General features: G+C 36.2%; 1 protein-coding gene and 1 long non-coding RNA gene across 2 annotated transcripts in view; one reads left to right on the forward strand and one right to left on the reverse strand.

Annotated features, from left to right (window-relative positions):
• Positions 1-1,520, reverse strand: part of LOC307169983 — a 553,579-nt gene extending 552,059 nt beyond the window's left edge. Inside the window, exon 1 of the long non-coding RNA XR_013823257.1 lies at positions 338-1,520. This is a non-coding gene — a long non-coding RNA (uncharacterized lncRNA). The remainder of the gene's footprint in view (positions 1-337) is intronic.
• The window catches only part of LOC307169929 (uncharacterized protein), a 251,796-nt gene that overhangs the window by 93,481 nt on the left and 141,067 nt on the right, over positions 1-17,248 (forward strand). The window lies entirely within an intron of this gene.

Below are 17,248 nucleotides of genomic sequence, written 5' to 3' on the forward strand. Positions count from 1 at the left end.
TACAGTGCAGTTATTTTCGTTTATAAAGTTATATATATGTATATTTTTACGACAAAACCGCACGGATTACCCTCAGAAGGCCTTCGTTTATCCCCCTGGAGCCGGATGGATTACTTTTGTGAAGGATGCATGCACATTTTGGGGACTTGAAGGAGGTGAGCCCCATAACTTCACATTATAACCACTGAAAGATCTAAGACATTTTCTAAAATAACTGAAAATGTGTTCGTCTGAAAAATGATTGACATACGTATCTCGAACGGCTTGAGGGTGAGTAAATCATGGGTTAAATATCATTTTTGGCCGAACTATCCCTTTAAGCGTTAATAAAACAAACTTTGGTTTAATTATGTGATATCCGCAGCTTATAAACCTAAGTACATTTAGCAGCCAGCTTTATTCAAAGGAGTTATTATAATAAGTGCCTTTTGTGGTTATTTAGATTAAAATTATGAGGGTGCATGAACTAAAAAAAAATCATGTACATGGATAAGTCACTGCAATATTCCAAAAAAAATCATAAATGTTCATTTTGATTTCATGGAGGCTTTAAAGTTTAAAAAAAATTCAGTAATCTCTGTAAAATTGTTGCACTATTACATAGATCTTTGAACTGGAATATTTTCAAACTAGTATTGCAGCACTATTATCCTGGTTTAGTCCCGGACTAAAATGCATGTTTGAGCTGTTTTAACTTGCACTAACAAATCTTAAAATATATCAATGCCTTTGTTTTTTCAAGATGCACACCAGTAATGTTTTTTTTCGTTGTTTTTACTTTTATAAAAGATACTTAAATATCCTAATTGAACTAAGGCCTAATCCTGGTTTAATCTAAACCCTGCTCTGATGTCATGTAAAGCTCAGCGGTTGGTGTCTGGAAGTTCAGATAAACCTTTCAAGAGCGATCACCTGTGAGTGATCACCTGTGTGCTTCTGTTGCAGACATGTACTGTGTATGTAATGCACAAAAATATATTTAATACCCAAATTACAGGAAAAGAACTGCACTACCCATAATCCTGAAGAAAAAGGGGGGAAAGAATCATGGCAAACGTTCTCAATTCCTAAAAAAGAAGTACATCTTTGTCTTTTTTTCTAATCTGCATAAAGATTTTTGCTTTGAATCAAAGTTTGTATTAGTGTGATTCAGTTCATGGGTGGTATGGTTCACGGCTTAAAACTGAGATGTGGAAAATTATAGGAAAAATACTTCCAGTACTAAAAACTTCTGAAAATTTAGACTCATTATGACTGAAAAATTATGAAATTTTGCACTCTTTGTATGTTTGAACATTATATTATTTAATTCTTTATGATTAACCCATTGTTCAGAATAATATACTGGTGTAAAGGTGTCGTTTTTAAATTGATTAACTGATTACTGTTTTAATTTCCCTTGCTTTTATTTTTTGATTTGTATTATTTTCTATGTAAATCACCTTGAATTGCCATAGTGTGTGAACTGTGCAATATAAATAAACTTGCCTTGCCTAAATGCTATAAATGCAGGGTTTTTTATCCACAAAATGAGTCAAATGTGAAGTTCTCCAAGCTTTATCCAAACAGCCCTCTCAAAGTACACAAAATGACAAGATGCAACAAACACATGCCTTATTTGTGTAATCTCTTTAAAATTAAATCTCTGTAAAATGTAATATTAGCTTAATAGTATTAAGCTAATTAAAGTAATATGAATAATAGCTTTTATATTATTGCTGTGATTTTCCCCTGACTTCAGCCAGAGATGCTGGCAGAGATGGGCACAAATACATCAGAATGTTTTTTTTTTTTTTAAATCTGTTTAAACAGATACAAATAAAATACAAAATACTATTAGGAAAATTGTATTAAACACAAACACAGTATTTTGTGTTATGAAAATACATGTAAAATTGGCCATTCAGTGAAGTTTCAGCTGAAATTCATCTGGACCTCTTCTGAATGCAAAGAACATTTTACAACTGCTTTGAAACTTGTGTTTATTTCACGACCTCTTCCCTCCTCCTGTGTAATAGCAGGAGAATCAGTGATGTCTTCAGGATGGAACGGGATGGGGGGGAAGTGGACCACACTTGTGGTCTTGGCCACTTGAGAGTGTGTGTATGTGTCAGAAAGTAAATGTGCAAGACTGTCCCATGTCTATAAAATGCCTAAGCGTAGTGCCCTGAACGCACACTAAACACACACTATCTTAAATACTAGGCGTATCCCATCATGCATTAGATTCGGGAAATCGCGTGCCACGAAATCGCGAGATGTCAAGGAAAACATTCCTCTGTAAGTTAAATAATTAGATATTACTTGTAATTTTGTAGTAAAACAAATTGTTATACTGACCAGATATTTAGAAGTTTATTTTATAATGCAAATTATTGAAAATCAAAGTAAAGCTCTGTAAACACTTGCAATTTTGTCTCATCGGGTAATCAAAAGCTCAACACACACTTGCAGTCTTCACGCCAACTTGAACACTTGGGGCCAAATAGTGCAATGTGTGTGTGTGTGTGTGTGTGTGTGTGTGTGTGTGTGTGTGGCTCTGCCGCTGAATAATTGTTAAATGTATAGTTCAAGTTGTTTCAAACCTGTATGAGTTTCTTTCTTCTGTTAGACACAAAAGAAGATATTTTGAAGAATGTCAGTAACTGAACAGTTGACTGTATATGGACTTCCATAGTAGGAAAAACAAATTACTATGGAAGTCAATGGGGTCCATTAACATTCTTCAGAATATCTTCTTTTGTGTTCAGAAGAAGAAAGAAACTCATACAGGTTTGAAACAACATGAGGGTGAGTAAATGATGACGGAATTAACATTTTCTCTATGATCTAACAATTCACTGAAAGATTCAGTAAAAGTTTGAAAGAAGGAAATCGGGGCTGGTCATTGGATTGTTCTCCACATGAGGCTTTACCCTTCACCGCACGGGGCTTTTCACTGCATCACCGTTTTGATTTCCTCACACACATTGCACTGACTGGCGAGTATATAGCTAACTTAATATTTGAATTAAAAAAAAAAGTTGACAGCAATTATTATGTTTTTAGCAACAAGTAAAATCAACCATCTCATCATCTTATATTAATTTTGGTGTCAACTTGATTCCAGTTTAGATTCCATAAATTCCAAGAATCGATTCTGAACCAAAATTTCCTATTTCTATTGAGTTAGAGATCATGTGTGATTACTATGGACTGTTTTCAGCTGAACTGTGCAAATTACTAAACAAATTGTGAAGAAAAATAAATAAATAAATTGATAGTATCAATTAGCTTACACTACACATCAGATTAAGGAAGACAATACAAATATTTAACCCTATAACTAATCAAATAACAGTTAATACTATTGTGCATGTGAACAATTGATGTCTCAATTAGCTTTGTGTGATAGTGAATTAGTTGAATATTGAAAACTGAATGAGTACTTGATTCCCTGAGGCCGGTCGCACCAGCTGGACAAACACCCGGTTCTAAGTCTAGGATTGACATGCAATGCAACTTAAGTCCTGTCTAGAATAATACATGTTGCACTTTTATCCTTAGATCATGTCTGAGACAATCTTACGATTAGTCAAAGGTGGAAAGTGAAAATATTTGACTTGTTGATACAATGTTGATAAAATGGCACATCTAATATACAAGAAGAGTGATGAGAGATATCAATCCTCTAGATAGACACAGAGAATTTATTGAAAGATTTTGGTGCATATTTTTACATTTGTATTTTCGGGGTTGCTGCTTATTAAACAAATGGGGAAAAGGCAACATAACATAAATTAAGAATAAATTTAAACTGATCAACAAAGTAATGTAAAATGGATGGCATTAAAGAATAAAATGAAATATTCCAGAATATTCATCGTTTTGGCCACCAGATGGCCCAATACACCAGATTCAGGTCATGAACCTATATTACCTTTACGATGCAATTCATAGAGTAGAAGTAAAGGTATTTCTATTGGTAAGTAAAGCTTTGTTTCACATTTCTAAATAACTAGACCACACATATAGTTTCATTTTTACTAATATCACAATAATTATGACATCTCTTCTGTTTTCTCTTGTTATACTCTTGAAGCTCTGACGTCATTGACCAGAAGAACAGCAGCAGCCGCAGAAGCCACGCCCATCAGCGCAGTGACGACCAATCGCAGCACAGCTTCAACAGAATCACAACAGGGGGCGTGGCCTTCTGGAGAAACGAATGAAACAAATGATAAAATAAATTTAGATTTTCAATAAGCTGACTTTAGTCTTTCTTGAAATTAAAAAGATCAAATGTTATGCTTGACACAAGAAAAAAAATAATAAATTAAAAACAGTTTTAAAAACATGAGAAGACAGAAGCTCATTCATCAAGTCTGGCATCTTAAGTTATAAGTCTCAAAATCAACACATTAGTGAATGAACCTGAATAATATCCTCAGAGCTGTGGTACCTGCACATGTGTGACAGAGTGTGTTGATGTCCAGATGTGTGGTCTGGTTGCTGATGGGATTGTTCAGCACACAGCTGTAGGTGTTTTTATCCTGATATTCCACCTCCAGAGGTAGAGAGAGACTGATGCTGAGATCACACACACTGATGCTGGACAATACACTGATTCCTTTGTACCAGGAGAGAGTCGCATCACTCACATTCAACACTGATGAACACACCAATGAACATGATGATGATGATGATGATAATGAAGAACAGTGTGAAGAGTCTCTTCTGATGATGACAGGAACAGGCAGACGAGCTGAGAAAGATTAGATAAATCAGGATCAATCATATCAGTAAATAAGACGTCTCTTTTTGACTATTTTAATGTGTTGAGAGAGTTTCTGATGTCATTCACACTCAGTAGACTATACTGTGATTCCAGATTATTATTTTTTAAATAATATTTGAGATGCCAGCTTCATAATAATTAATCAAAAGGAAAGTGTTCAATACGCTGAAAAGGAAAGTCAGAAATATGTGTGTATCTCAATATTTATAATTTTAAGATTGAAAAATCAACTATTTAGGATTTATGCACTTTAATTATAAAAATGATTTAACTCACCGTAGACGGTAAGACTAAAACTCTTGCTCACACGATTTTTAACCTCTAGCTGATAATCTCCAGCATGTTCAGTTGTGGTGTTTGTGATGGTCAGAGATCCAGTTTGATCGTCCAGCTTCAGTCTGTCTCTGAATCTCCCATCAGGATCATCTTCATATACAGTCATTCTGTCGGCCAGTACATTGATTTCAGCTATTAATGTGTTTTCATCTCCAAACCTCCAGTAAATCAGATCATCTTCCTTCATCTCAGTGAGATCAGAGTTTAGAGTGACTGAATCTCCCTCCATCACTGACACTGACTTCACTGCATCTGTGTCAGCACACACTCCTGGAGAACAGAGATTATCACAGATTAAGGGTCTCAAATATCTTAAATAGATCAGTTTTGTAACTGTAATGAAGAACAGCAGCACAGACACAGAAGTAGTGGGATTCATTTTTTTTGTGATGTTATTTTTAGTTATCAATACACTGTTATCACAATACAGGTGATCTGTGGGAGGAGCCACAGGGGTGATTGTGTCTCATCTTAAATCTGATTGGCTCCTTCAGTGCCTCTGCTCTGGAGAATGAAGGGTTAAGGGAAGCCAAATAGAGCAAATCAGGAAAAAGAGATTGAAAAACACTCCACTAATGTTTCACAGAGAAACATACCTGAACTAAAAGACCCAAATGAACAGCCCTTAAAGCCTTTGACTTTACTTTGTACTTTTATGAATATATAGTTTTATATTAGTATCCAGTGTATTTTTATTAAGAAACCAGTAAATGCAACAAACAGTCGGCTTTAAACTTCAGAGTAGCGAGATTCATCAATAATCATCTCATGTCATTGTTTTGGGTGATGAAGCATGAAATATTTTAAATAAAACAGGATCTGCTGTTTTTAAACCTGTCATATTTTCCTCTTGTGGTTTAAAGTAGATCTCACAAAACACAATCATAATTTAGTTTGAGCATCTTTTATCTGGGAAATCCTCTGGCTGATAAAAATAAATGTTTTATGGCTCTGTATTAAATCTCTGTAAATAGTATTTAAACTAAAGCAAGAACTGATGTGTTAAACTGAATATGATTATAACTCACCGACGAGACGGCACACGCAGAACAACACACACATGTGAAGCATTTTCAGATAATAGCACTATATGTGAACACTTCAGAGACAGAGAGACTGTGAACTAACAGGACAGTGTTAAACTGTGAGATAGTGTTACTGCGTCTGATTCTCCACCAATAATATTTGAGACCGCCCTCTTACTGTACACGTACTGCAACTCTTCCTCTGGTTATTAATATTCATCTGTATTAGTATTGCACTTTTGCAGGTGGCGGACCGGACACAATACCTTTTCAGTTTTTGCAAGCAGAAGTAAATTTCTAATATTTTATTGTAGGCCTATGATCAATATTTTGCAATTAAAAGTGTGAAGGTCTTAGGATGGTCACTAAGGGTTACTAACACTAACACTAATGTTGTTTTCCATGAGTCAATCACACACTCACAAACCACACGTCTGCATATAGACACACTGATGCTGAAGGTTTATTTTCATCAACAGATCAAACCACATCTCTGTACTGAAGTCAGTAGAGGTTTACTTTGAGCTGCTCGAGTCTGAGTCAGTCACACTCATGTACGGTCTGTGCTTCTTCTGTAAATTGATATATTATAAATGTGTTTTGCAGTTAAAGATTCCTTCAAATGCTCTGTATTTACTTTAAATCCTGCTGCTCATTAGATCACATTCATTGATTAACAATTTAAATCCACAGGCAGTCTAATCTGGAAACACACTGTTTTGTCATTTCTCTTTATCATGATAAACAACAAAAGAAACAAAATATAGGCTATTATTTACATTTTGGAGACTGAGTCACACTGCAAAATATGACAAGACAAACACTGAGGCAGAAAATATTTACAAACACAGAATATTTATATATGCATAATTTATTTATTAATATAGGCTATACATTTTGAATCTGGCACCTCTGATTAAAATAAAGTCACCAAGTGAAGAGCTTTCAGAACAACTGATCTTCCTCACGCTGACTGCACTAGTCCTGTAGGAGGCGGTAAACTCCATCTGTCATTGAACACACAAACACAAGAAGAAGAAGTATTTTTCTTCTTTTTTTTTCATTAACGAAGCAAAAACAAATCAGGTACAAAGTAAAAATCTTACTACGAAACCTACAGTGCACATCTTAGAAAATAAATACATGAAAGAACAGAAGAACATGGAGCATGTTATAAATGGCAAAAATGACATTTACATATTCAAAAGAAAATTAATCAAAAGGGCAATTATTCAATAAGATTAAGAAGAAGAAGTATTGCTGATACGTCACTCATAGATCATCATCACTTGCTAGTAAGTGAAAGTAAAGGGAAAGCAACACACTGACTACAGTGTTTCCTTTATACTACCTAGTTTTCATCCCTCCAAGTAGGCCTGAATGAATGAAGAGTGTATGATAATGATTCAGGCAGCATTATAGGTCAGAGGTCAATTGATATGTTTACAAAACAGGCGCATGTGAAAAAAAAAAATACATTTGATGTGGGATATTATATACGAAACAATGGGGTAAATTTGGATAAACACAATATGCTAGCATACATGTTTCACATAGTGTTTCATGTGTGCGATAATCAACAGATAGGGACATTTTGTCAGACGTTTACTAAAATGTTTAATTATAATATAGTGTAAGAACTGTTACTCATTTGATCCACTTTATTTGCTCAAAAAGGAATGTTTTTATGGACTGTAAACAACTTTTTTTTGTGTGTGTGTGTGTGTGTGTGTGTTTTTTTTTTTAATGCTTTAAACTACAGAATGATACAACATACAACTTTAGAGCCAGGGGAGCAAAGAAAACACACATAAATAAAAAAATAAAATAAAATTATAAAAATATAAGACCATTATATCAGTCAAAGATTTTAAAGACAGTACATAAATGAACAGTCTTAATAGCTTTTCTATTAGTACTAGATTGAATTGTAGAAAAAATAATTTTCAAATTCTTTAAGGAATACAGAAAAAATTAGCTTTTTGTTAGAAAACTTACACTTATGGATGTGAAATTCGACTAATAATATTAATAGATTAATTACAAAAGCCTCCTTTAACACACAGTTATGAAACTTTGAATAACCAAAAATGACATTTTCAAAAAGCAAAACAAAATTAAAGCTGCAAGCAGCGATGAAAAGGGCCCTCGCACCCCTGCCACCGCCACCCGGCGCCTTTAGGAAATGCCTTAAGATTACACTCACCAAATTTGAAGAGGATCAGATCAAAACTGTAGGAGGAGTTTGTTAAAGTACAACATCAGGAAATGGCAAAAACTGCCCAAAATCTGAGAGGAAGTTCAAAATAGCTCACTTCCTGTTGTGTTTAGGGCTACGCTCCAAGAGACTTTTTTGTAGGTATTGGGTCAATACATGTATGTACCAAATGTCATACCTGTACGTGAAACCAGGAGCCGGGGCAAAATGTGGGGGCAATAATTTCTGAATAATTTCCCCAATTCTGAAAACCATATCACACGTAAATTTTCACCACTTCTGAAGCGTGTGCAAAGTTTCATGATTTTTCGAGCATGTTTTGTATTTGCCACACTTCCTGCTACCAGCAGGTGGCGCTATTGCTATAACCAAATATGAGCATGGTCATGTGTTCAGGACAGGACTCTTATCAAACATGTGAAGTTTGGGACAGATTGGAAATTGTATGCCTAAGTTACTGCAGGCTGTCTGTGGTTGCCTAGCAACATCGGAACTGCATTCAACATTAATATTGAACTTATCTGATCATGCATATATCACCAGAAGGCCGAAATTGGGTGAACATTTGTCAGGCCGCCGAGGGCACACCCTTCGACGAAAACTCTAGATCTTCACAATTTAACGTCACAAAGGCCTTAAGATTACACTCACCAAATTTGAAGAGGATCAGATCAAATCTGTAGGAGGAGTTCGTTAAAGTATAACATCAGGAAATTACGAAAAATGCCCAAAATCTAGGAGGAAGTTCAAAATAGCTCATTTCCTGTTGTGTTTAGGGCTATGCTCCAAGAGACTTTTCTGTAGGTATTGGGTCATTACATGTATGTACCAAATTTCATACCTGTACGTGAAACCAGGAGCCGGGGCAAAATGTGGGGGCAATAATTTACCGAATTTGCCCCACCCAATTTTGAAAACCATATCACACGTAAATTTTCACCACTTCTGAAGCGTGTGCAAAGTTTCATGAGTTTTCGAGCATGTTTAGGCCCTCTAAAAAGCGATTCACTTTGGAGAAGAAGAAGAAGAAGAAGAAGAAGAAGAATTAAAGCTGCAAGCAGCGATGAAAAGGGCCCTCGCACCCCTGCCACCGCCAACCGGCGTCTTTAGTAAAGGCCTTAAGATTACACTCACCAAATTTGAAGAGGATCAGATCAAAACTGTAGGAGGAGTTCGTTAAAGTACAACATCAGGAAATGGCAAAAACTGCCCAAAATCTGAGAGGAAGTTCAAAATAGCTGACTTCCTGTTGTGTTTAGGGCTACGCTCCAAGAGACTTTTTTGTAGGTATTGGGTCATTACATGTATGTACCAAATTTCATACCTGTACGTGAAACGTAGAGCCGGGGCAAAATGTAGGGGCAATAAGTAAGCCATTTTGCCCCACCCAATTTTGAAAACCACATCACACGTAATTTTTCACCACTTCTGAAGCGTGTGCAAAGTTTCATGATTTTTCGAGCACGTTTTGTATTTGCCACACCTCCTGCTACCAGCAGGTGGCGCTATTGCTATAACCAAATATGAGCATGGTCATGTGTTCAGGACAGGACTCTTATCGAACATGTGAAGTTTGGGGCAGATTGGACATCGAATGCCTGAGTTACTGCAGGCTGTCTGTGGTTGCCTAGCAACATCGGAACTGCAAGCAACATTAATATTGAACTTATCTGATCATATCACCAAAAGGCCGAAATTGGGTGAACATTTGTCAGGCCGCCGAGGGCACACCCTTCGATGAAAACTCTAGATCTTCGCAATTTAACGTCGCAAAGGCCTTAAGATTACACTCACCAAATTTGAAGAGGATCAGATCAAAACTGTAGGAGGAGTTCGTTAAAGTACAACATCAGGAAATGGTGAAAAATGCCCAAAATCTGAGAGGAAGTTCAAAATAGCTCACTTCCTGTTGTGTTTAGGGCTATGCTCCAAGAGACTTTTTTGTAGGTATTGGGTCATTACATGTATGTACCAAATTTCATACCTGTAAGTGAAACCAGGAGCCGGGGCAAAATGTGGGGGCAATAATTTACCGAATTTGACCCACCCAATTTTGAAAACCATATCACACGTAAATTTTCACCACTTCTGAAGCGTGCGCAAAGTTTCATGAGTTTTCGAGCATGTTTAGGCCCTCTAAAAAGCGATTCACTTTGGAGAAGAATAATAATAAATATAGCTGCGAGCAGCGATTACGGGCCCAAGCCGGTGGCACCGCAACCCCGGTGCCTTTAGGGTGGCGGTGCCGCCGGCTTTGGCCCTTTATCGCTGCTCGCAGCTATATATATATATATATATATATATATATATATATATATATATATATATATATACACATACATATATATATTTATTTATTTATTCATTCATTCATTCATTTTTTTTTTTTTTTATTATTATTATTTTTTTTTTATTCAGATTTTATGATACACTCAAAATATTCCACAACAAATCCTTTAAATTTAATGTAAAAGTAAAAATGAAAGTAAGCAGTGTTGGGCTCACGTAACCCTCTCATCAGAATCAAAATGTTTCAACATTTGCGATGTATTTGGATGCTAAACTATTCTTTATTATAGGCTTTGTTCTTCACTCGTGTTCCAATATTGATGGAAAAAATCATCCTCTTCACATGCGCAAAAATTTGCTTGGAAACATCACAGTGGAGCGAGCGGTGCTTACTGTGAATGTACGAATTGTACTACTGACTATTTAGAGCAGTGTAATTTTTATATGTTAGGTTGACTATTTTATTATTATATTTTATTAAGGCTATAATGAACAGGCTGCGATGTCAAGATTGTAATGCTGGAGTGTGTGTGTGTGTGTGTGTGTGTGTGTGTGTGTGTGTGTGTGTGTGTGTGTGTGTGTGTGTTCATGTTTTTCTATTCCGGTGGGGACTTTAACCTGAATGCACACAGACTCATGGGGACTCGTGTCACAGTGGGGACCTAAATAGAGGTCCCCATGGGTAAACAAGATTATAAATCATACAGAATGAGTTTTTTTGGAAATGTAAAAATGCAGAAAGTTTTATGGGATAGGTAGGTTTAGGGGTAGGGTTAGTGTGAGGAGATAGAATATACAGTTTGTACAGTATAAAAACCATTAAGTCCATGGAGAGTACCCACAAAGATAGTAAACCGTGTGTGTGTGTGTGTGTGTGTGTGTGTGTGGCGTGGGCGCGATTGAACAGTAGACACATAAAAACATACTCCATCATTATACAGGACGACATTCAAACTGCAAAGTGTTAACTTATATTTGTGTACAGTTGCAATAAAACACAAAATTGTGCTTTTGTAAAATAATTTCAAGCAATCCACCCCCCGAAAGGCGCTAATTTTAAAATGAAACTAAAATGCTCATGGCTGCACGGGCATTCATAACGGTGCACGTCCACGGCGAGGAACGAGCAGAACAGAGTGAACGTTTTTCAGTTAATTCCTACTTCCATAGGAATTCATTTGAAACGCTCGCTCAACCAATATAAATGTCAGTGCGGACGAACATATTTTACTTTAGTTTTTAAGTTAGCGATTAAAAAGCCCCCAGCGGTGTCACACGTCAGTTAACCGGTGGTAAAATATTCTCACCGTCACATACCTAGTATATTTATATATAGATATAATAGGCCTACCTGATTTTGAACACAAGAGGGCAGTATAGCACTATGTTTGACTTTATTTATGTATTGTTTAGACTAAACAACCATTCTGGCAGTTTTTAAACTTAAAATTCATTCTTAAATTGAAAAAAAAGAATAAAATGTTTAGTTGTGATGTTTGTATACTTTTATATAGAAATAAATGGTATATAATTACATTTTTAGAAAATTTGAGGCTTTTAGTTTTTCCTTTTTGGACATTACTTTAATCCCTCGCCATAGCAAAACCGTTTGAGATATTTATTATCCGTTCACAATTTAGCATATTTAATGTATTTTCATCATGTTGAAAAAGTTTGGTGGGAATAAAATAAATAGTTTAAGAGGAGTGGCTAAAAATTCATAGGCTGATTTTGCAAAAAAATCCACATTCAGACCAAAATATCTGACTTCCTTTTGCTCTGAGCTAATGAATGTAAATTAGAAAGTTGTCCGGCTTGATGAGAACAATATAAAAACATTTTTTTTTTACTGTATTTAAAACTAACCCCCCCACTTTTGTCAAAAGCATGTTGAAAGTGACACACTTCCTGCTGCCAGTTGGTGGCGCTATAACTTTGACTCACAATAGTCACATCCATCTGATCGGCCTCTTACCACGAACACACTGCTGAAGTTTCATCAAGATCAGTTGATGTATGCAGAAGTTATAACACTTCATGTCTCTCTTTTCTCGCCATAAATTCGTTTCCTCACCACGGCCAAACCGTTCAAGATATCAAAAATCCGTCCGCAATTTAGCATCCTCAATGTCTTTACTTCATGCTGACTGAGTTTGGAGGTGATTGAATGAATTCTCTAGGAGGAGTACATCACATTCCACAGCAAGCGTTTTCCAAACAACCCATAATAGCTGACTTCCTGTTGGGCTGGCGTGAAACTTGTCAGAGGGAAAGTTGTTCGGCCCGACGAAATCTATATGTGTACCGAGTTTCATATTATTTCATTCAAGCGTGTTTGATATATGGACCAAGTTTTCAGACCCTGTTCAAGAGGGCGCTGTTGAGCCCCCCTGCCACGCCCGTTTCTGAAACTTTTCACATGTCTACTGGCTAATAAGTGTTATGTGTCTGTCGAGTTTCATCCAATTTCAAGCATGTTAAGAGTCTCAAACGCATCCGAAAAGAATATTAAAACTTGATGCGTTGCCACGGCAACAGTATCTAAGATATCAATAATCCTTTCACAGGTCTACATCTGCCCTGTGTTTACATTATACACATAAAGTTTGAAGCAAATCGGGTAAAATTAAGAGGGTGACTTCAAAGCATTTTGAAAGTGACACACTTCCTGCTGCCAGTTGGTGGCGCTATAACTTTGACTCACAATAGTCACATCCATGTGATCGGCCTCTTACAACGAACACACTGCTGAAGTTTCATCAAGATCAGTTAATGTATGCAGAAGTTATAACACACTTCCTGTGTCCCATTATTCGCCATAAATTCGTTTCCTCGCCACGGCCAAACCGTTCGAGATATCAAAAATCCGTTCGCAAGAATTCATCCTCAATGTCTTGACTTTATTCTCACCGAGTTTGGTGGCGATCGGATGAAATCCCTAGGAGGAGTATTTCACATTCCATTGTATGCGTTTTCCAAACAACGTATAATAACCGACTTCCTGTTGGGCTTTTGTAAAACTTAGAGCACGAAAGTTGTTCGGCCCGGTGAGATCTATATGTGTACTGAGTTTCATATTATTACATGCAAGCGTGTTTGATTTATGGACCAAGTTTTCGGACCCCATTCCAGGGGGCGCTGTCGAGCCCCCCTGCCACGCCCCAGTACCAGCTTCAGCCCGGCCCTGATGGCCGCAGGTTCTGACGTGTGTGCAAAATTTCAAGAGTTTTTGAGCATGTTAAGGGCCCCAAAAGTGGCAAAAAGGCAAAAAAAAAAATAATGAAGAAAAAAAAAAAAAATAATCCTTACGGAAACAATAGGGCCTTCGCCCTTTCAGGGCTTGGGCCCTAATAAACGGAGCAAAAACAATAGGGTCCTCTCACCATCGGTGCTCGGGCCCTAATAAACAGAGCAAAAACAATAGGGTCCTCTCACCATCGGTGCTCGGGCCCTAATAATAAACGGAGCAAAAACAATAGGGTCCTCTCACCATCGGTGCTCGGGCCCTAATTAAAGAGTACCTTTTTCTTAATAAACAACGACAGCTCCTACCATAACTTTTTCACCTGACTACAGTGCCAAAAAATATGGGGTACTGTTTCCAAGTGCAAAGAGCAGAAAGAGCAGCTTACATCAATGTCTTTCTTAAACTTACTAAGAAAATGCTTGACAGGGTAAAATTTGTGTAATATCTTGAAAGAGATTTCTTTCACCTTGTTTGTAACAAAGAATTTGTGAGGTAATAACCAAACACTTTCCCAATCAAGGTCATTAACAAATTTAGCCCAATGGCCAATAGAGCAAGATTTGGTAACAACGTCCTTTAAAAATAGTGCGCAAATAGATTTGTTATTGTTTTTGGACTACAAAAAAACTAATTTTACCACATACGGTGTCCGTTGGGTTAATTATGGGTATATCAACTGATGACAGGACACCTCTACATAAGGAAATTATTCCTGAATTGATTGCAGAAAATACAAGAGCAAATTCCTTAGGAGTCACAGGAAAATTAAAGTGCAAAAGAAACTCGTCATACGTCATAAGGAATCCTTGAGCGTTAAACAAATGACAAGCTAAAACAATATTCTTTTCAAACCAGCCTTTAAAAAAAATACTTTTGTGCTTATACAAAATAGAACAACGCTGCGGAGAGAAGTTGTGCTTGTAGATCAGTTTCCAAGCCAATAAAGCTTGAGCATGAAAGGCAGAAAGTTTCACTGGCAATTTTTCAATTTATAATCACACATTAATAAAAAAGAAAGGCCCCCAAGTCGGTCAAAAACAAAATTAGGAATAAAATTCCACAAAGAACCAATTAATATTGAAAGTATTATTTAAAGTAGAGAAATCTAGAAAATCAAGGCCACCACTTTTAAGCGAATTTAGAACAACAGATTTACGAATATAGTGCACGCGGTTCTTCCATAGAAAATTAAATCAAATCTGATCAATAGTTTTGATAGTTTTATTGTCTAAATGTATAGATGAAGCAACATAGATCAGTCTAGAAATTCCTTCAGCCTTTGACAGAAGGACTCTACCTCTAAGGGACAAGTCCCTTAATAACCAGAGATTAAATTTACTTTTAATCCTATCTTTTCAGGGCTAATACCGGTATTTCACATTTTTTAATATTAAGGCATAGACCTGAGGCATTTGAAAAGAGCTGAATACTTTTAATGTGTCGTCCGCTAGCAGCTGACTAATTAAAATATTTCTACCAGCAATATGAATCCCTTCTAGTTTACTATCCTTATGAAATGACAGAAGGCCTGTGCTACAATAAGAAAAAGATATACAGAGACTGGACAGGCCAATCTCTGGGTTGTGCCATGTGCTAACTTTACAGAGCTATTTCCTCCTGCATACAAAGTTTCCATGGCATTACAAAAGTAGGGCCCGAAACCAATACGCTCTAAACAGAAAAAAATGAAAGGATGCTCAATAGTGTCAAAGGCAAAAAAAAAAGAATTAAACTGTCATCGTCGATAAGATCAGAGTAATCAATCAGGTCGAATACGAGCCTAATATTATTCAAAATATGGCGCCCTTTCATAAAACCTGATTGATTTTCGTCAATAATTGAGCTTAAAATCGCCCTGAAACGGCTTGAGAAAACACTTTATAATCATTATTAAGAAGGCTAATGGGTCTCCAGTTGTCTAAGGAAAGTGTGTCCTTTTTAGGCTTAGGTATTAAGCAAATGACACCCTGCTTCATACTTGCTGTAAGCTCAGAGCATTTTAAACTCTACACTTCGAGGAGGAACGGGAAATGATCTCAGAATAAGACTTGTAAAATTCAGCCGTTATCCCGTCGTTACCAGGCGACTTGTTACATTTTAGTTGAGAAATTGCTACCTTAACCTCATCAACAGTAATTGGTGAATCACAAAAAACTTTTTCATCCTGATTAATGGAATTAACATAACCAAGGTGCTTACAGAAAGTATCAAAATCAGATACATTAAATTTAGAACTATAGAGTTTTGAGTAAAAGTTATAACCATATTGGGAAATTTCTTTAGGATTTTCTGAGACAGACCCCTCAATACTTAGTTTATAAATAGAATTGTATTTAGCCCTAGTTTTCTCTCAAGGACTGTAAACAACTCACTGGGTGCCGCCATGTTCGCATGACGCCATAAGCACGTCATCAACGTATACTTCCGCGTGAGTTTTAAATCTTGGACTCGAGCCATATATGTGGAGACCACAATATCAGAGACTTGAGGGGGAACTGTTTTAACCTCTAAACAACCACATAAACACCCAGAGCACCATCATCGCATCAGGTAGGCTACTAAAAACCATGCAACCAATTATCTAAGTATTAAATTCTCAAATAAAGTATATATTTTTTTTTAATTATTATTTTTGATGAATAACACAACAGACTGCACGTTCAGCCGTGTTTTGTTTCCGGGATCGTTTTCCTCAGGAAGTGGTTTATGAAGAGCAGGAGCAGATCTTCAGCATCTCTGGACTCCAGCAGGTTATAAGGTGATATTTTCTGTATCTTTAACATTTTGGGGTTCATCTTTGTCCTTCTTTGACAGCTGTTCAACTGCTGACTAAAACAATGTACAAAATAATGTTTTATTATTATTATTATTATTTAAATTACGCCTACTGAATTGGGATGAATGACCTTTTAATTGTGGAATTTACACCCTTTCTTGTATAGGCTATTTTGGCGGTGTGAAATTTTTAGTAAATCCATTGGGGCAATATATTTGTAGAATGAATGTTTAGATGATACTACTATATTGCAACTTAATGTTTGTTAACTTGACTGCATTGACTGCAATCACTCATCTGCCACCAGAAAATATTTTTTTTATAACCAGTTAGCGTCGCCAAATAGCTACTTATTTTAACTAGCCTACGTATAATAATAGGGCTTATATGGGGCCTACAGTCTACCCATGTCAGATCCGGGAAAATAGATAAAAAAAATTTTTAAATGATACAATTTTCTAACGTTTAACAATTCTTCAATAATTATTTTAAATGTCATTTATTTTGTCATGCATTAGAACTATTTTCTAGGCTAATATTAATAAGAATATGCTAATTCGTTTCTTCAGTTATGTCACAC

This window comes from Squalius cephalus (assembly GCF_949319135.1).
Source record: "Squalius cephalus genome assembly, chromosome: 13".
Lineage (NCBI taxonomy): Eukaryota > Metazoa > Chordata > Actinopteri > Cypriniformes > Leuciscidae > Squalius > Squalius cephalus.